This window comes from Mustela nivalis (genome assembly GCF_964662115.1).
Source record: "Mustela nivalis genome assembly, chromosome: 8".
NCBI lineage: Eukaryota > Metazoa > Chordata > Mammalia > Carnivora > Mustelidae > Mustela > Mustela nivalis.
Window position 1 is genome coordinate 18,360,826 of NC_139027.1, and position 21,863 is coordinate 18,382,688.

Sequence of the window (21,863 nt, forward strand, 5' to 3'; positions counted from 1 at the left end):
ATATACAGCTGTTTCCATTATTCTAGTTGGAACACTTACGGGTTATTTTTATATTTTATTCTTTTTACTTACCTGTATTTTCTGGATTTGAATAGTAAACCTGAACTATATTTATAATTCAGATGTGTGGACAATGTGACCTCTCTTGTTCACCCCCAACTCTTGTTAATTTAGTCCAGTGCCTCATTCACCTCATTTGCTGCCATCAGTCCAGTCGCTCATCACATTGGAATTAGATTGCTACAACAACCCTCTTGCCTCCATTGCTCAGCTACCAGAGCCGTCTTCCTAAAGATCTTAGCCAGTTGGGTTCATTCTTTGCTTAATCCCTCCAGTTTAAGTAGTTAAATGTTAAATCCCCAAAACCGTCAAGTAGAATACATTTTGCATATTTTCCCTTGTTACGATTTGGTCTGAAGACCTGCAGCCAACTGGAATTTGGCCAGCTCGAGACTTAATGTAGCATTTTCTCCTAACCCTAACAAAGTCACTTTTGACCAGATAGCTGTGGCAGGTTTGGGGGGTAGGGGACCAGAGGAAGAGAGGGAGAGAGAAAATATAAATAGAACTCAGGCTTTGCCAGATCTTTATTCTTTGTCCCTCTGCAACCCATCACATTTTGCCCTTGCTGGGTATTTGTTTGTTTCTATTCAAGGGACAATTTATTGGTTTTCTTGAGTGTTTAGTTAGTAAGAACAAATAGCCGAATAATGAAAATCCATCAGTTTTAGTGCCAATTATTATATCAGCAGATCCTATTAGGAGTATTTATTGAAGCATGTCATGCTAATAGTCCCAGAGTGTAATTATACTTGCAGATTTTTCTTGCTTTCAGGGAGTTTGTAACATGTTCCAGATGGTTAAATAGGAAAGAGTAGACATTTTGTACTGTCTTTTCAATTATGATTAAGAATTTGATGTTACATATTACTTATGTTATCATTCTTGCTTTTGTTAGATTTAAACATGAGAGGAATTTAAACAAAATGTGTTGGGTTTTTTTCTTTTCTTTTTTTAAAATTTCTTAACCATGGTCAACAATGAACAGGACCCTTCATAGACACTTTTCCCCTGTTAAGTTGTTTAATTGCTTTTAATTTAAGCATCATTAAAATCAGATAATTGCATTTTAAGGAGTAATTCTTTTATGAATGTAGTCCTTAATTTATTCTTGGAAAGTATTTACTTGGGTTTGTTTTAGACTTAAAATTACATGGTGAACCTTCTTGAAAATACTTACACAAGACTGAAATAGAATAATTTTCTAAACCGTTGATGGTTCTTTAACCTTTTTCCACAGAGTGGTGTGACCTTAGATTCAGCATTAGTGGGACATGCAATTTAAATTTGCCAGTGATAAGTGATGACTTTTCATTCATCTTTTCATGTTCTCCTGTCTACCCTTTACTGACCATCCAGCTACTTTCATTTGAAAGGATGTTTACCGAAGATTAGGCATATAACGTGTGAATGCAGAATAGAATAGTTTGTGGGTCATGGTTATCCAGACCCATAAACTGTGGCTTCTTATGACCTTGTATTAACCAGTTTGCTAACTGGTTAGTTGACTTGGAGAAATATGTTATTTTTCAATGAGCAATAGACTACTCTGTACTTCAATTTAACCACCTGTATATTTTTACAATGTAAATTTTGTGTGGTTGGGGGACAAATTGGTCTTGACCCTTTGACTACCATTCTCTGTCCTTGAAGCTCTCTTCAGGATTTCTTGCATACAAGAAAACAAGGGAAAAAATACAAAAATATAATGCCAAAGTTATATTTTTGGTTATGAATACTGTATAGACTATTCCTGAAAGATTTTGTAGGAATAAAGCGATGATGCATTCTGTATCATCCAGCAAGACTTACTTCCTGTAATTTGCCTTTAAATATCTTTGCTAGTTCTCAGATTTTCCTGTTCCTTACTAAGATGCCACCTTTCTACCTTTTCTTGACCTTTTCTCCCCCAAACACCCTGCCTTCTCAGCCTCTGCACACTCTTTCAGTCTTCCTCATGCCCACTCTACAAATTCTTTACAGTTTTTCCAGGTAAAATTCTTATCCTTTCTATAAAATTCTTTAAATTCCTTCCCAGCAAGATAGCCTAACTGAGTAGCCTAAACTGAGACTTAAGAAGAGCATGTCTTTGGGTAGATTCTGTTCATCTTGCTATAATAAACTGGTATTAAATTGGGATTTCTATTTTCATGGCTATTGCCAAGTTTTATATAGTTTGGTGTGTTTAGCATGTATGACAACTGTCATGATAAAGTTATTATTAACTGTCTGGGAATCTGGGAATATGGAAAGCAGTATGGGCATATTTGAATTCTTATTTGTGTGTTTATGTGTGTGCTTTAAAGGTTTATTTATATATTTGAGAGAGAGGGAACATGGGTGCGGGCATGGGGGAATGGGCAGAGGGAGAGAATCTTCAAGTAGACCCCTCGCTTAGTGGGGAGCACAGGTGAGGATCTGACTCGTGACCCATGAGATCATGGCCTGAGCTAAAACCAAGAGTCAGATGTTTAACTGACTGAGCCACCCATGCACCCCATGTGTGTTTTTAAAATGTTTTATATATTCACTGTCCCATATGTAAAACTTTGATTTTCTACAAAAGAGATGTTTAGGTAGGAATAATTTTTAGTATATGTGCTGCCGAAGCGAGCACAGTAGGAATAATTTTTAAAAGAATAATTTGGGAGCACCTGGGTGGCTCAGGCAGTTGAGCATCAGACTCTTGATTTTGGCTCAGGTCATGATCTCAGGGTCCTGAGATGGAGCTCTTTGCTCAGCAGGGAGTCTGCTTATAGTTTTTTTTCCTCTCTCTCTCCCTATGTCCCTTCTCCCCTCTGCTTGCATTCTCTCTCTCTCAACCAAATAAATCTTTAAAAAAATAATAAAAGAATGGTTCACAGTAGGATTTCATTGAATGAGATATTTTAGCTTTGCTATAAAGAATGAGATTTGATCTATGAATTTAGTATATGCAAGACCTTTCCAGGCATATCTATATGAGTTAGACGTATGTGATGAAATTTAGGCTAATTGGGGAAAATATCTCTCTTGCAAGTGGAAAGAGATGATAACAGGATATTTGAAAAGCAATTCTATTTTGAATTCCTGATACTGTCTTTCATCTGGTTAACTAAGCTAGGAATTTTCCTTACCTCTTCTTTGCAGTATCTCAGCCCCTATCACTTCTATCCACTGCACTTTCCTCATTAGGCGAAAGGGGGTTGTGACTGTAACTCCCATATTCATGAGGTCCCTGAGGGTTTACTTACCCATTAACCCCATGCCTAGAATATGACATTTGAAACATCCAGAAAATTGTAACAAGGGTACTTCAGTTCTCATCGTTCCTGAGGTTTCCTTTGTCCCCTAACTATGTATCTGATATATTTAAAATCACTTTACTTTTCTGTTTTCCCTTTGAATAATTTAACTACCATAGCCCTGAACGTGGGTCCTGTCTGGATTCAGATTTTATTTTTTGGTATGTGTTCAGGCAAGTTTCTAAGCAGAGCTCATGAATTTGCATTCCCCATGGGCCCAATTTGTTACAGATCTCTGTATTTATTCATGTATCCTAGGAGGCTCTGTTAGGAATTAGCACACACCTTTGTCTCATTCCCCCAGACCTAATGTTTGACCTTACTCTGTTTTCTGACTATCAAGTTCAGTTCACAGAATGATAGGCATGTGGTAGTACTTGTGACACCTCTAATCCCCATGTATTTTGACCCATTAACTGTGTGAGAGGAAGATGCTCAGCCATTTCTAGGAAGTCAGGCTGAATCAATTTATATGTAGGAGAAGGGGAGCCATATAGCAGTTGGACCTTTTAGTGCACATTATCCACACCTGCTAGTTACATAGCTAGTTAGTATACTAGAGTTTGACGTAAAGAAGACTTAATTTTCTTCCCTTCTGGGGAGGAGGTAGGGTAGCTAGAGTGGTAAAAAGTTCCTGAAGCCAGCCTTTCTAAGCCTCAGAACGATTGACATGTGGGTCATATAATTCTTTGTTGTGGGGTCTGATCTGTACATCATGGGATTTTCAGAAGCATCTCGGGGCTCTACCCACTAGATACCAGTAGCATTCCCTACTCCAAGTTGTGACAAGCAAAAATGTCTCCAAACGTTGCTAAATGTTCCCTGGAGGAAGCTGAAGGTCCCAGCTGAGAGTGGCTGCCCTACAATTAATGCACTTCTGATTATATGATGAAGACAAGTTCTTTGAAGGTGGATTGCTTTTTATGTACATTTTAATTATTTTGGTAATTCCAGAAAGGCAGTACCAATTTACATTCCTTTTTTTTATTTTTTTTTAAGATTTTATTTATTTATTTGAGAGAGAAAGAGAGAGCAAGCATGAGAGGAGGGCAGGGAAAAGGAGAAGCAGGCTCCTCGCTGAGCAGGGAGCCTGATGTGGGGCTCCATCCCAGGACCCCAGACCATGACCCGAGTTGAAAGCAGGTGCTTAACCCACTGAGCCATCCAAGCCCTCACCAATTTACATTCCTAATAATGATGTGGGACACTGCATAATTCCCTAGATCCTCACTAATGCTGGATTTTGTCAGTCTTTTAGCTTTACCAGCCTAGTAGATGAGAAATTACTTTTCCTTATTTTTAATTTAATCCAAACAGTTATTAATTAGGTTGGATATATTCTCATTTTTGTTGTCCAATTATATATCATCTAATGTGCATTACTTTTTTAATTCTTTGCCCATTTTTCTAGGATTAATTTAGTCCCTTGTGGGTTTATAAAATTATTTTCATTGTTAAGAATTTTTTGGTTTCTTGCTTAAATTTATAACTAGCTTTATGCACATATGTTTCTCAGTATTGAAGTTATTGAAATGTCATCCATAAGATACTTAATATATTTTTAAATTAAATTCAGTGTAGAAGAACACTGGTATTTATCTAAGGAAAGAGAGAATGTGCGCACGTGTGTGTTCATGTGTGAATGAATGTGTGTGTGTGTTCCTGTATGTTTACACTGGTATTGAAGAAAAGAGGGCTACAGACTGAGGACATTTACCAAACATTGGGAAGATATTGGGAACTGAGGTCAATCAGGAGAGTGTAGTTTCTTATGATGTGCCTGAATGCTCAAAAAGAATATTGACTTTAGGACAGACAGAAGGTTCACCTCAAATCTCCCTAACCAAATTCTGTAAGGTCAAATAAGTGATGATGGTTCAAAGGGTTAAAAGGAGTTAGAGGTGACGATTCAGAGAAGTGATATAGTAAGAAGGATATAGGAGGCTTGAACTTCAGAGTCTAAGTAACATGGGATTTGGGAAATCTAGATGTGGATTGGTGGGAGAGCCCATTTATATGGATTATCTATTGTACTTTATAATTTTTTCCATTTTTATTGGGAAATTTCTATTCTTTAGTATTCCTGGTTATCATTTTATTTTCCTTTCCCAGACTGCAGGTGGCCATCTTTTTCTTTGAACACACCTTTGCCCTCTTCCTTAAGAACAGTAAAAGAGATAGTAAGTATATACCTAGAGCCCAAATTCTCAAAATAAGATCTGCAGATTCCTGGGGGTCTGCATTAGTCTGCTTAGGCTGCCATAATAGAATACCACAGACTTGTTGGCTTAAACAACACAACGTATTTTCTCAATATTCTGGGCACCAGAAGTTTAATATTAAAGTGCTGGTAGTGTTGGTTTCTGGTGAAACCTTTCTGGTTTGCAAAGGACCACCTTTTCTCTGTGTCTTCCCATGGACTTTCCTCTGTGAGTATACTCCTAGTGTCTCTTCCTTTTCCCATAAGGACATTAATCCTGTTGGATTAAGACCCCGTCCTTACGATGTTAATTAACCTTAATTATCACCTTAAAGGCTCTATCTCTACATACAGTCACATTGGAGGGCTAGGGTGTCAACATACAAATTTTAGGGAGACAAAATTCAATCCATAACAGGGTCCCAAGATCTTTTCATGGGGTCTACAACATCTAAAAAAATTTTTTTTAAAGATTTTGTTTATTTATCAGAGAGAGAGCGAACGCACAAGCAGGGGGAGCAGCAGGCAGAGGGAGAAGCAGGTTTCCTGCTGAGCAAGTATCCTGATCCAAGATTCCATCCCAGGACCTTGGTATCATGACCTGAGCTGAAGGCAGATGCTTAATCAGCTGAGCCACCCAGGTGTCCCTACAACATCTAAATGGTTTTATGAATAATACTAAGATGTTACTTGCCTTTTCTAATGCGTAGACATTTTCATTGAGGGTACAGAAATAATGGAAAGTAAATCTGGTAGCTTACCACAAATCAGGGCAGTGATTTATATAACTATAACTATAACTATATTTGTGATCTTTACCTTCTTCAGTGCTACATATTTGCAGTAAAGAAAAAATAGGTTATTAAAGGGCTTAAATATTTTATTTATTGTATTATAAATTAAAACTAAGCAAATTTTAGAAAATTTGCTTAGAATTTAGAATATAATTTATAATTTATAAATACAATAAATACAATATTTATTGTAAAATACAAATAAAATAAATAAATATACATTTATTTATATAAATAAAATCGATTGGATTATAACCTATATAAATTAAATCTCTTTTCAGTCCTCTATAATTTTTTTTATTTCTTTTTCTTGTCTGATTGCTGTGACTAGGACTTCTAGGACGTATAGTACTAGGGCTTCTAGTCACTATGGACTAGGTGACTAGGACTTCTAGTACTATGTTGAATAAAAGTGGTGAGAGAGGACATCTTTGTCTTGTTCCTGATCTTAGGGGAAAAGCTGTCGGGTTTTCAGCATTGAGTATGATGTTAGCTATCGGCTTTTCATATATGGCCTATATTATGTTGAGGTATGTTTCCTCTAAACCTACCTTGTTGAGAGTTTTTATCATGAATGGATGTTGAACTTTGTCAGATGCTTTTCTGAATCTGTTGAGATGATCATGTGGTTTTTATCCTTTCTCTTGTTAATGTGTTGTATTGTGGTGAATTTTTTTTTAATGTATTGTTGAATTTGGTTTGGAGTCCTCAATAATTTTGAAAAATGTAAAGAGAGGTGACAATTCAGGGAAGTGACATAGTATATATATTTATATATATATATATATAGAGAGAGAGAGAGAGTATGGGGGGGAGGAGCAGAGGGAGAGGAACAAGTAGACTCCTTGCCAAGCACAGAGCCCAACTCAGGGCTTGATCCTCTGACCCTGAGATTTTGACCTGAGCTGAAATCAAGGGCTGGAATGATTAACTGACTGAGCCACCCAGGTGCTGCAGAGCAGAGGTTCTTTGTGCTGAGTTTTTCACACATACTATGACATCATTCATTTCTGAAATCATTTTGGGATGAAGTTTTTACTATGCGCAGTCTTGGCTCAAACATTACCCTCACATATAAACTGGCCTTAATCATTCTGTCTAATGTGTAAAAGTAGCTCCCCTAGTGACTACCTCAAATTACTCAGTTTTATTTACTGATCTTTTCCTCTCACTGGAGTGTGAGCTTTGAAGTGTGGGAACTTCATCTCTGGTTCACTGCCATACCCAAGCACCTGCTATAGTGCTTACCACACATTGAGCTCTTAAATATGAGAGGATTGAATCACTCTGCCTGTTACACAAGAAATGATGTGTACTGAGTAAAATAAATAATAAAAAGAAGATATTTTATAATCTGATTTTAAAATACCGTGTAATTATTACCTGTTTTGTTATTATCTGCCCCCCCATACCTGAAGACACTGTGCATGTCACCTTATGGAAAGTGAAAGTTAAATATAACTGTAGATTAGCACACCTCATTATGAGATATGGAATCACTTATTAAAACCTCTAAGCACGTGTGCAGGTCGTTTCTCTATTTTAAAAGGTAATCTGTAATTTAGAAATGTTACAAAAAGAAACAGAAATATCTAGATACAAGCATTTTTATCCATTAACTTTAGTGAGTATCTATTCTTTGCTACCCTTGAGAGGTACAGAGAGGTAGTAAGACTGTCTGTTGGTTGACCATGTGTGGAGTAAACTGAGCCTGTACATTGAAAAACGTGTAATGCAAACACTCATCTGATAAAGTATATGCCAATTTTAACTGTTACCTAAAGTGATCTAATCTGTATTTTGTAAAATACCATCTTAGTACAATGCCATCTTCTAACACATATAAAACCTGTATTGGGAATTAAAATCCTGTCTGAGCATCCCACCATAGTGTTTTGGAGATTTAGAACAGCTTAGTTTTGATAGTCCTCAACAGCTGCCTTCCGATTCAGTAAAGTTGCTCTTTAAGAAAGAACTAAACACTTGTAGTCTAGGTGTTATATTTCATTTTTAGCTCTTTGAATGTGGACTCTCTCCAACATCCTGGTGTTTTCTCTTGCCTTATAGCAAAAACAGAGAGATAAATTATATTGCAGAATGATGCCACAGAAATGGGCTTTCTCCAGTTAGTAAAGACTAACCCAGCAGGTTTACGGCTTTCAGCTTTCTCTTCTCCATGTGTTTTCACTGTCATACCTGTGCCTAATCCCTTCTATTAACAACGCACCCCCATGCCAGTGATACTTCTCTTAGATTTGTTTAGAAGGATGTAATGTCCTTTGACCAGTTTAATGATCCACGTTCTCTTTAAGTTTTTAACTGTGTTACCATTGTTGAATTGGAATAGGTTCAGTAGTAACATAATTTAACCTTTTAAAATGTTGCGTACCTACTCTGTGCAAGTCGAAAAACATTCCTCTAGGAGCTTAAAGTCTAATGAGAGCAATAGGCAATAAGCACATAATCACACAAATAGGTAAATATAAATTTTGAAAAATGCTGAGAAGGAGAAGTAGAAAATACTATTAAAGTATAAGAAAGAGCTGATTTAGATTACTATGGTAAGAGTAGCAGAGTTTTAGCTGAAGCTTGAATAGTGAATAGGAATTGGGCAGGTGAAGAAAATAAGAGATTATTTGCAACAGAGAGTATTATTATAGTGAAGGTCGTGGAGGGGTGAAGAAAGACGGGAATAGGTAGGAGCTCAGGAAGGACCATTGCTGCAAAAACATAGCATCGTATGGGAAAAGTGGCTATGTCATGAGTTTGGGATCTTATTATAAGTGAGATAAAACCTCATGGCAGGGGTTTAAACAGAAATAGGATATCAGATTTGTATGTATGTGGATGATGACTTATTTTTGCAATAGGTTAGATGGGGCTTGGTGAATGAGTACAATATAGGAAGTGACAGTGGAAAAGTTTTCAAAGGTGATATCTGGGTTTCTGTGGTAGCATTCGGGTGAGTGTGAAGGTACCTTCTTTTTTTTTTCTTTTTCTTTTTCTTTTTCTGGGTAGGGAATAGCCAAGGAACAGGAATATAGAGGAGTTTAGTTTGGAACTTCTAATAAATAGGCAGATACTTATAGGTGTGGAGCTTAAAATAGAGCATAAAAATAGTAGGAGCATTCTTTTGCAAATAACTTGTATCCAAAATAGAGGTGTTTATATGGCACCAGAATTAGTAGTTTTGAAATCCAGTAGTCTGGGCTTTTCAGTGTTTATCCCTTTAATGTAAATGTAATAGAGAATGTAAGAATCATTAATATTTTAGATTTAGTAGTTGATATGCAGGCAGTTAAACAGTTTTGGTTTTAAGGTTATAATCTGCCTTTTTTTAAAAAGAGGGGAACAAAAAATAGAAATCGTGACTCAACAAAGTACTTTGAATTGACGGTTTACTGTATTATTTAAATTCCATTTTATCTTTTTTTTTTTTTAAGATTATTTATTTATTTAATTGTCAGAGAGAGAGGAGGGGAGAGAGCACAAGCAGAGGGAGCAGCAGGCAGAGGGAGAAGCAGACTCCTTGCTGAGCAAAGGTCCTGATGCGGGACTTAGTCCCAGGACCCTGGGATCATGATCTGAGCTGAAGGCAGACACTCAACTGACTGAGCCACCCAAGTGTCCCTAAATTTCAAAACTTTGAATTTAAGCATCAGTATTTCCCTGGAAGCCAAATGAGAATTAAAAACAAAAAGCCATATGAAGGTACGTAAAATTTCCTGAATATATATTACTGAAACAAATAATTAAAGAAATGCATGATACCCAAGTCTGAAAAAACCAAGGGAAAATGTGATGGCTGCCATCATTTATGAGATAAGTGGCTGCTAAGCAGAAGAGATATTAAACTTAGTTGACTATGGTCTTTTAATCACTTTGCAGTGTTTACCATGTGCCAGGCATCATTTTTATTTACTCTCCTAACAACTTTGGAATAGGTACAAGTATTAGTCTGCTTTTTTAAACAGCAGGAAACTAAGGCATGTAGAGGTTAAGGTCAGAAAGTTAGTGATGATGGAGTTAAGCTCTGGAATCCATACTTGTAACCGTAATGCAATATGCCTCAGTTATAAGAAAGGAATATGGTCGCGTATAGGCAGATATGGATAGCTAAAGCTCAATTAATTTCACTGGTGTGAGGTTTTATTCTATTGGTATGCTAGAGTTTGCTAATCTGTTCTATTATTTATGAGCATTTGGGTTCTTACCATTTTTTACTTTCATAAATAATGCTGGCATGAACATCTTTCTTCATATGTCTTATCCACATACACAAAGAATTTTCTTGGGGTCACAGTTTTCTTTAATGTTGGTCCGCTCAGAATTCTTGCCACGTACCAAGATTTATTTTTCAGCTGGAGTCCCCTTGGAGCTCATACTTTTACCATGGTTTCATATCTTTCCAACATAATATAATTTCTTCTACCAATACCCATGAATTTACCCAGATTTTTTAAGACCTCCGAAAATTGTATGAAGAGGTGATTTTTTTCCCTGGAGATTACCAGGTTTTCATAAAAGCAGTTTATAATCATAAGAGCAATGAAATCAGCCTTTTAAAAATCAAAGATTAAGAAGGAAAACAAGTAAATATTGCCATTCTATTAAAGAAATAAACAATTTCATCTTTAAAATCTTTCTTTAGGCCTCCTCTTCATAGTGTTAGTAAGAAAAAACAAATAGATGCTATAGAGAAGTTAAAAACAAACTTTACATACATTTTAAAATTATTTTTTTAACAATATCACTGGTTGATTTCAAATTTTATTTAAATTATTTTTGCCTTTGATTTGGAGAGCATGACTCCTGCATGATAAGTAGGAGGAGGATTGGTAGCATCATTGTTTGTTCTGTGAAAACCTCATAGTCTCTCTTAAGGAAAAAAACCCATTTTGCACAAAGTTTTAGGTGCCACCTTCTTTCTTAAGTTTTATTTTGGGTAGAATTAGTAAGAACAGAGAATTCACTATGGAATCTCAACTCCATGTAAACCAAAGTAATTTCTGACCATCACTAGTATTAATGGCTTATTTATAATGACCCACTACAAGACGACTGCAGAGCTAACCTAAGCCAGTCCCATCACACCCAGATTTTGGCTAACATTATCCCTTTCTTTCCTCATCAATAAGCACATTGTAAAGAAGAAGAGTTAAAGTCCTGTTGTAATTATGATAGCCTTGAATCTGCACTAATTTGATTAAAGTAATGAATGTATAAACATTGTAGTTTTAAGTGTTACTAGTAACAGGTTACTTTATTCACACATATGGTATGTGGGCTGGGGGAGAGAATCTACTGCCCTTAGAGATTTGAAGGTTTCTTTTACTTCTTCATAGAGAAAAGGACAGTAGACCACAGCTCGTTTTGATACCCATCTCATAAGGTGACAGTTAATAATTGAAGGTGTGTTTTTTTCTGCTTTCCCAAAGTCAGAATCCATGGTATCAGCTAATGTGTATGAAGAGACATTCCCTTGATCTAAAACTGATCCTTTTTAAAACTTTCCTGACTAACTGTTTTGTAGACCTTACTGCCTGTTCTTAGTTCTCTTTCTGTCATCGTTCATTATGTTGTTGAGCAATTTCAATAGCTGTTGGTTCTTGAGAGTGTCAAGATGGTGGATTTTAAAATTGTCAGAAAGATTAAGGGGTAAATAACATACATGAAGCAAAACTTTAAAAAGATAATGAAATAACAGGAAGATTGAAAATAAATAAAATATTACCAATAATAACATAGTATTTGATTCCAGGTAAAGGTGGTACGTTGAGCACACAGTTAATATTATTCCCTCCCCAAACTACAGTTAAGGTAAACAACAAAAATATAGTTAATAAGGATTGTTCAGTCATAAATCCAGAGATGTGGGAGAATTGGAGAAATACAGGGCAAAATTTTCAAGGCTGGAGAACAGCTAGAGGAGTGGTAACAATCTTGTTAAACCTAGGAAAGCTGAGTTTTACAAGGAGAAAACTAAGGACTAATGGAATTTGTACGGTGAATCCCCAAAGGGCTCAGGCAGTGGTAGTATTGTGTAACTTTGAAGTGGAAGGTGAGGGGCGCCTGGAGGGCTCAGTCGTTAAGCATCTCCCTTTAGCTCAGGGCATGATCCCAGGGTTCTGGGATGGAGCCCAACATTGGGCTCTTTGCTCCACTGGAAGCCTACTTCTCCCTCTCCCAGTCCCTCTGCTTGTATTCCCTCTCTCGTTGTCTCTCTCTCTGTCAGATAAATAAAATCTTTTTAAAAAGTGGAAGGTGAAAAAGGATAAGGAAAAATAAGGAGGATTGTTTAAAAGATGTTTAAGAAATAGTTAAATGAGGGCACCTCGGTGGCTCAGTCAGTTGGGCATCCTACTCTTGATTTCAGTCAGGTCATGATGTCAGGGTCATGAGATCAAGCCTGCTTGAGATTCTCTCCCTCTCCCCTGACCCCTCCTCCCCCTAAAAAAGAAGAAGAAATATCTAGATGCCTGGATTTTCTACCCTCTTTGCCACTGTTCTAATGAACTGCTTCTGTCTTGGCAGGTGGGCCATTGAAGTATATTTTCTGGATGAAAACAGGACAGGGGTGCCTGGGTGGCTCAGTGGGTTAAAGCCCCTGCCTTCAGCTCGGGTCATGATCCCAGGGTCAGAGGATCAAGCCCTGCATCCAGTTCTCTGCTCAGCATGGAGCCTGCTTCCTCCTCTCTCTGCCTGCCTCTCTGCCTACTTGTGATCTCTGTCTGTCAAATAAATAAAAAAAAAAAGTAAGAAAAGAAAACAGAGGACAGCTGGGCTACTAGACAACAGGCATGTTGAAGGTGGAGAGGATTAAGTGAGCATTGGCATTTTGAATAAAAAAAGCCCCTGCCCTCTTCTCCATCACTGGCTTCCCATACTGAGGTCTTTATCCTCCAGGCAGGAAGCAGGAAGAATCTTCTGCAAAGAATATGACGAGCCCATTAATAAAAAACTAAAGGCAGAAAGAACCGTACATAAATATTGTACTGTATTTGGTCAGTTTGTTTCTTATAGGGGTGTAAATTAACAGTTCTGAAACTACTTTATATGTGTACAGGTGAACAAATAAGTAAGTAAGTGGTAGAGAAGGGGAACCAGGTTTCTGACAGCACTAGCTGTACTCTAACAAAGAGCCTGCCCGGGTTGCCCTGTAGTGAAGGTCATAGTCAATAGCCCCACATAGTTAATTAGAGCTTTAAAAAAACTTTTTATCTCCTAAATATGAAGCATCTCAGGAAAGCACCTACTATGAATAACAGAAACCAAAATAAATAACTCAAAAATCAAAACAACTTGCTGAAAACAGACTATACAACTAAGACAATATTATGTATATGTATATACATACACACACATACATCCAGCCATATATAGATAAATATACACATACATACACACACACACATACATATATACATATACCATATGTGTGTATAAAATATCTTCAGCAAGATGGGATGCTACATCTGTAAAGCAAGAATAAGATATTTTAAAAAGAACATTCAGAAAACAAAGAATTCTTATAAATTAAGAATTTGTAGCAGAAAAAACTCAATAGCAGTATTGGACAGTGAATTGTGGAAAAATGTTTAGAAAGTAGAGTAAAAAGGCAAAGAAATGATAAACAGAAGATTGAGGAAAATAAAAACATGAATCTAGGAGGGTCAACTTACCAGTATTAGGAGTTCCAAAAAGAGAGAAGGATAAATGAAGGGAAAGAAAATTAAATTAGTATAAATCAAGAAAATTCCCCAGAACTAAAAGTGCCTCTTGGGTGCCCAGCATAAGGGAAGAAAAGAGACCAAATACTAGTTCAAATAATAGGATATCCACATAGTCAGCTAAGATGCTCAGTCTCTGTAATAGTCAAGGAAATTCAAGTTGAAGGGAAATCCCATTTTCATCCATTAGACTGTTGAAAAAATAAAGTCTGATAATATCAGGTGTTGGGAGGAATGTGGGGGAAATGGCTCTTATCCATTGCTAATGGGAGTATGAAATAACCATTTTGGCAAGCAGTTTGACACATGGTGAGTAGAGTGGGAGATACGTAGCTTCTGTAACTCAGAAATACACTTCCGGGTATTGCCATTAGAAATTCTTGCACTTGTGCATATGAAAATATGAACAAGAAGCCATGTACAAGAACACTCATTGAGGTTTTATTTGTAAAAATAAAAAATGTACAGACCACTTAAATACAGGAATGGCTAAGACCAGGTATATTCACATATATGTATGAATGAAACCCACATGCATGCACACTTCAGCGAGGATAGAGCCCCAAAACATAATGGATGAAATGAACAAAATGCAGAATTTATGTGTAGTATATACAGTTTAAATGCATATATTTTAAAACCCAGAACTTTAGTTTATACTGTTTATGGATACACATACACAGATATATTCAGAAAGAGATGTACCAAATTCACGATGATGGTTTTTCTATCAAAGGGAGGTGGAATGAGCAGATTGGGCTCTGTGTCAGTATGGGGACCTCCGATTTATTGGTAGTGCTTCATTTCCTAAGAAAGAAAAAATATAAAAAGTGTTTACTGTTTTAATCTGAGGGTAAACCCATAGATACTTATTTGTTCTATTTCTCTACATATTCTTAATTTCTGGCTCTGTACCTCTTCCTAACTCCAAAATAACGAAGGAAGACAGTTTAATAGATTTCCTTTTTACTCTTTCTATGTGGTAGGTGCACGATAGGTGCTCTTCTTTCCACTGGCTTCCTCATTTGGTCTTTAAATCAGATGGAATTTAAGAAATTAAATTTATAATTAAATTAAGGATATTGAGGTGCTGCATTAACCAGAACTTGTTCCAGAATCCAGCATTGGAAGCAGATAATGAAGATAGAAAGGCCTTATGCAGGAGGGGAGAAATGGAACCAATGATTCAAAGCCTTCAGGCATGTTCAGTAATCATGGCGGTCTAGTAGGAATTTGTACTATCCATTTCAGATCTCCTACTCTGGATTCCTTGGGATCAGGGGAGGGGTGGTGAGGAAAGACTTAAAATGCTGAGCTGTTGATAGCACAGATAATTACATAGCAATCACTGGCATATAGAATATTTGAATCACTATATTGTACACCTGAAACTAATATAAGACTATGTTAAATATACTGGAATTAAAATTCAATTAAATGAAAAAAATCATTGGATTAAAATCATATTTTATTTTTTAATTAAAAAAAACTTATTTCTTTGAGAGAGAGAACATGTGGGGAGGGGCAGAGGGTGAGAGAGAAACTGACTCCCTGCAGCCCCACCAGGGGCTGGATCCTAGGACCCTAAGATCATGAATCATGGGGCCTGAGCTAAAGGTAGCCCCTTAACTGATTGAGGCCCCCTTGTCCCCCAGGGAGAGATACATTTTAAGAGAGCTCACTGATTTCCCAGTACTAATTAAACATCAGATTATCAGAACTGTCTTTTTCTCAGTATTTCTTCATATTCCTCTTGTCTTCCTATGTTCTCTGTGTCACCTATCTCCTGGTTCCATATTTCTTACTACTTATTGTGTACATACCTTTTTGGAAGATGGATTTAGCGGTGCTTTTCCATCTTCATGCAGTTTCTAAATGACTGTGCTCAGCCTCCCCCTTAGCATTGCTTTCACCTTGCCTCTCATATGGTTGACCATGAATCCATCAGGACCCTAAATCATTAGCAGGATCCATCTGGCTTCAGTTACTACTTGGTTTTGAAGAAGTACCCATAAAAACTCTCGGTTTTATAGAAGAGAGTGGCATTCTGTGGCAGAGATTCTACCTGCGGGATGAAGTATGCAAGTGATTATGGGGGTTGCGCTTCCTTGGTAGCCAAATAATGACAGAACCTAGGTTTATGGATGACTAGATGAACAGTGCCATCTTTGCACTAGTCAGTTGCTATTTACCAATTCCGATACAGATTTGCTTCGGAAAAATTCAAAGATAAAGTGCTTCACAAATGAAAGAACACACAAAATAGTATCAGGAGGATTGAAATGAATTGTTTCAAGAAATTATTTATTACAAATGCAAATGCAAATATACTGGACATATAAAGTGAGAAAACTTCAAATAGACTGTAAATTGGGCTAATCTAACTGTAAGTCCTTTAATAGTTTTTAACTGTAAGTCAGTACGAAAAACTAGTTCATTTCTTTGAGTTTTTGAATTGTGGATTTAAATCAAGAGGAGAAAAATCTTGAAAATATAAGAAAATCAAGAAAATATAAAAATCTTGAAAATATAAACTAACTTAGTTTATGAGAGACTAGAAGGGGTAAGCACTTTTGGATCTAGGTAATGAGATCACCCAGTTTTCTAGTATTAAACATTTTATTTTAACTTGGAATTCAGCATTGGGGGAAATCATGACTTGGAGAAAATGTGTTTTTATATAAAAAGAAAAAATCCAAAACAAGCATTTTAAAAAAAAACCTATTACAAATGTAAAACAGGAGAAAAATAGATTTGTATTTATTGATAGTATAATGTACTAGATATACATAAAGTAAGCCACTGATTTTATTTTTGAATATATGAATTTGGGGGGAGAATTGAATCTTGGTGAACCCATGGAAATACTTAATCCCCTTTTTTTTAAGATTTTATTTATTTATTTGACAGATCACAAGTAAGCAGAGAGGCAGGCAGGTGGGGGGGAGCAGTCTACCTACTAAGCAGAGAGGCTGATTCGGGGCTCCATCCCAGGGCCCTGGGATCATGACCTGAGCCGAAGGCAGAGGCCCTAGCCCACTGAGCCACCCAGGCACACCTGCCATAAAAAATTTTTAAAAGACACATAAATGGCTCTTTCAGAAGATTAAGGGCAGAATGTAATTATGTATTACCTAAATAGCAGTCTTAAATAGGAATACGGATCTAATCACCTCAGGACTTCACCTGTAAAATCATATCTTAGTCCATTGTCTGTTGGAAGTGTTTTTCCGTATGGTATTAAAAGTTGTAATTTTTTTTTCTTCATGCAGCATTTCTGACCTTTGTCATTTCTTAGAGAATAAAGTGGCAATCTTATATTCCTTCTGCTTTTATTTTTTTTCTCCTTTTAGTTGTTTGCGTAATTGGCCTTAAATGAGGTGAGAGTGAAGAAACTAGAACCATCTCTGGAAACCTCGCTACCCCATCCCCTGGAAGCTACCCTCCGGAGTACTAGATTTGACCATATCTGTTTTGAGGACTCATTATGAACAAAGAAGTCTCCCAGGTGGGAATTGTAGCTCTGTTTTTAAAGAACTTTGTCTCTACAAAAAGTATGGAGAGAAAATGATTACCTGCTGACTCTTTTTGTTAATGGAAATAATGTTTGATTTGAGAGTTTCAGGGTATTTATAAAACATGTGCTGACATTTCTAAAGGGAAATGTTAGAGAAGTTCTAGATTACATTTTATGAACCACTTTAATGCATGCTGAAATGAATATGGGGCTCATATCAATATTTTACGAGACCCTCATTATTGAATTAAAAATGGCAAGCAGAAAAACTATACTGAACTATCCCTCAATTTGATCTGTATATATCTAACATGTATGCAGTCAATAAATTTATATTTGGTGCCCCCCCCTTTTTTTAATATTTGGGCATTTTTTATGTAGTTGTTTTCTAAGAGTTTGTGAGCTGAGGGAATAGTATTTTGTGAATCCATGAACATGATGAACATGCAGCAAGCCAGGACAGTAGGTAAAAAGCTGAAGATAAATCAGAAACTGATAAATCAGTTAAGTGGAAGACTTCCAGCAGGAAGTTTTTTAAATTAGTAGGTTATACAATATACAGATAAAAGTTACAAATTTTAAATGTAGAACTCTTGAGTTCCCATGTACCAAACATATTTGTTAAACAGGTTAAGAAGTAGAATATCAGCACCCCAGAAAGCCCTCTCATCCCTGCCCCAGCAGCACACCCACCCACTCACTTTAAAGGACAAGGCTGTCACCATCGAGAGGTAGCTGTCAACTTGAAGAGTGGGGTTTAACAATCATAGAAGTTAAAGGCAGTTAAATTTAGTTGGCTAACAAGCAACACCTATGTTTGGAATAAACAGTGAATTTGGGAGATGAAAGCAAGACTATTTGTAGGCAGAGAGCTTTAAAGCAGGGACTGGAGGTGCAAAATGATTTGAGGAGATATGCATTTTATCCTGCTACTTCTCACGTTAAAATCCCATTGGTTTCTAGAACACACTCCTGATTTCTGGCCTTTATAAACTGGTGATATTTATTAACTTACATTTTCTGTTATTTGAAATCAGACTTGATTCTCAATAAAGAAAGAGAGGTGAATTAATAAAGCGTTTTGAATATTAAAAAGCCATTTTGCAGAGTAGGGTGTATTATAATTCAGAGAAATTTTAATCACATAGGAGAGCCCTCTCTTATTTAAGAGTTTTCAGGAGGAGAATGTTAGTACCATGACTTTATGAAAGAGAAAGAGAAAGAAAACAGAATGATCTAATGATTGATCTCTAGTGTGGGTGTCTTTTCCTGTAACTCATTGTTCATTGAGTGACTGAGAAAATCTTTTTTCTTCGTATCACAATGAAAACTTTGGTCGTTTCTGTTTCCCCTTAATGTTTATCAAAAACAATTTTACAACTGTTACATAGTTGCCAGCTTCGTATGCCCTGTATGTCCATTGCCCACTTTCACCAGTTGTAAACTTTTTGTTACATTTACTTTATCTCTCTCTGTATTTACTATTATTTTTGCTTCTCCTCTCCCACCACCACTATGATGACCATGAATCATTTGAGAACAAGTTGTAGACATTTATATTTTCCATTCTTAAGTATTCAGTGTGTTTCTCCTACTTAATCGCAACATAATAATGAAATTCAGGAAACAACATTTTCATTATTGTTGTTATTTCATTTATATTTATATTCCTATTAGAATTTTATCAGTCATCTGATCCACAATCACACACTGTGAGTTGTTACAGCTATTTGGTTTCTTAACCTGGAATTCGCTATCAGCTTTTCTTTGTCTTCCATAAAACTGACATTTTGGAAGAGTACAGGTCAGCTGTTTGGTACAGTAGTACTCATTTTGAGCTTGATATCTCTTTTCATCTATGTTCCTTTCTAAAGAGACTATAATGTGGGACTTTAGAGAGTCATGGATTTGTTAACTGAGAACTTGTCTGGTAGAACAAAGCCTGTAAAGATTTTTTTCAGGAGAAAGTCTGTTAAAACATGGTAAGAGTCCAGAATCCCAAAAGGGTGATTCCTAAAGATGATTTGGGTGTTATTGAAAAGAATTTTATGTATGTATGTTTGTATACATATCTTAAAATCCAGCAATATTTATTAATTTTTGGACAAAAAACAGGGTTTGTAATGGCAAAATTTTTTATCTTAACGAAATAGCGCATTTACGTTTTAAAGTGGATTACATCTTACAGGAAATAATTGTTTTATCTTGTAATGGCAAGAGAAGAAGTCAGGATTAGATACATGATCAATTTTATTTATTTCTGTCTGATGTTTGGACTAAGAATTGAGAAGACTCTGTTTGTGTGTTTGAGATTCTTGTAAATACTACCCAGGTTTCTCGAAGTGGCATAATTTAACGTCAGCTTTTCTGGGAAAACAAATGAACAAGCAAGCATTCTAGTGTAGAAGCAAAAGCAAAAGTGGGAATCTATCGTTAGCTTTTCTGTTTATCAGTTATGTGACTGTAGTTTAATTGTATAAGTTAAAACATAGCCAGAATCTGGAATCAACTACCCACGAATGATTTTTACCTCTGCCACTTGACAAAGTTGAGCAGATTAAATAATGTTTCTGAGCCTGTGTTACCTCATTTCTAAAATGTATTATAGTATTACCTCTCATATTTTATGAGTGAATGAATTAGTAAGGTTTGATTGGCATGTAGTAAATCCTACGTGTTGGTCATCTCATTTTCATCATTATCATTGTCAGATAGTAGTTTCTTTATCAATAAGATAAAACTGTTGAACTCAGTCCACGATTCTGTAAATAGAAATAATAATTATACTTCATAGAGCAGTTGGAGGAATAGATGAGTTAATACATATAAAATACATAAACACTCTCTATATATTATTAATTTGTCATAGCCTTTAAATGCATGTTAATAGGCCTCCTTTTTTGTGAACCTTTTTATTATTTTGTTCCTTTCAAATTCTTTATTACTGACTTTATACTGTGCAAGTGAAAACAGGCAAGATAGGCATTTCATATATTCTTAAGTGGCCTATATAGTTAAAAAGTTAAGCAGTGCACTAGATGGCAATTGCTAGGGTCCCTCTGATTCTGAAAGCTTGTATTATTTTCCATTGCTTCTGAAATATAGGCTTTATTTTCATAGTTGTTATTCTGTTGAGAACACTGGAAAGTGAAATTTGAATTTCACTTGTGTAGAGTTCTTCCTTCATTGGACATTGCACTGGAAGGAATATAGTTAGTTCGGTTAGTATGATCATTGAGGAAATGTTAATGCTATTTAACCAGCTAGTCACCTGAAATGCTTGGGGATTTTTTTTTTTTCCATTTCCCAGTGGGTATTAAGGTTTTTGCCAAAAATAAGTGAATCAAGTGAGATGACTTAAACTTTAAGCTAGGCTTTAAAAAGTACATATTCTTCTATAAATTTGGGCAGTGAAAATTATATGTACATTTATATTGTGATTTTCTTCATGTTCCTTCTGTTCTAGTTGGGGGATGACCCTGAAATTAACTGGAGGTTTACCTGACTTGATCATTTTCTAGTGCCCTCAGAATATGATTCCATTGTTTTGCCAAGTAATTGATATGCAGCTCTATTACTTTGGTACTTCTGCTACCTTATAACTGTAAGGATCAAATTTTAGTATATTTATTTTTCTTTGATTGGTTTATATATGTACATTTAACCATACTGTATTCTGAAATTAGTTTCTGAAATATTTGAGGAAAATTGAACAACTTCTGATCGGGGGCTTAATCGTTTATTTTAGATACTGGAATATTTTTTAAAGATTTACTTATTTATTTTAGAGAGAGAGAGCAGGGTGCACATGCATGCTAGCACGGGAAGGGGCAAAGGGAGAGGGAGAGAAGCAGATTCCCCACTGAGCACAAGGCGTGATACAGGGCTTGATCTCAAGACCCTGAGATCATGACCTGAGCCAAAAGCAAGAGTCAGATGCTTAACTGACTGAGCCACCAAGGTCCCCCTCGATATTGGAATAATTTTATGTAGTAAATGTGATTTTGGTTTTGGATAATCATCTGTGAATTATCTGTGTCTAATGCTGATATTCATTCTCTTCTGGCGACAGCTTCTAGCTGATTTTGTGCTCATTAGTATTCGAATCTGAAAGAGGGTGGAATTGATGGGAAGAGAGAGACAATGAAATTTTTATCACTTAGTTTTGTCTCTCTAATCACCATTTTCTTTTTTTAAGGCTGTTACTTCTTTGCTAAACTATTATAAACTTTTCTGCTGTGCACATGCAAGTAAATAACACTTTGTTGTTTACACAGT

The 21,863-nt window shown here is 36.1% G+C and overlaps 1 protein-coding gene across 39 annotated transcripts in view; it reads left to right on the forward strand.

Moving 5' to 3' along the window:
- Positions 1-21,863, forward strand: part of NCOA1 (nuclear receptor coactivator 1) — a 237,696-nt gene that overhangs the window by 115,919 nt on the left and 99,914 nt on the right. For 30 of the 39 annotated variants that reach the window (XM_082745013.1, XM_082745025.1, XM_082744996.1 and 27 more), the window contains one exon: positions 17,422-17,576. The exons of 6 other annotated variants lie outside the window; for them this stretch is intronic. The gene's annotated coding sequence lies outside the window, so the exon portion shown is untranslated. Of the gene's footprint in view, positions 1-17,421; positions 17,577-21,056; positions 21,190-21,863 lie in introns of those variants that run through there. 3 more of the 39 variants (XM_082745020.1, XM_082745026.1, XM_082745000.1) reach the window with 1 other exon arrangement.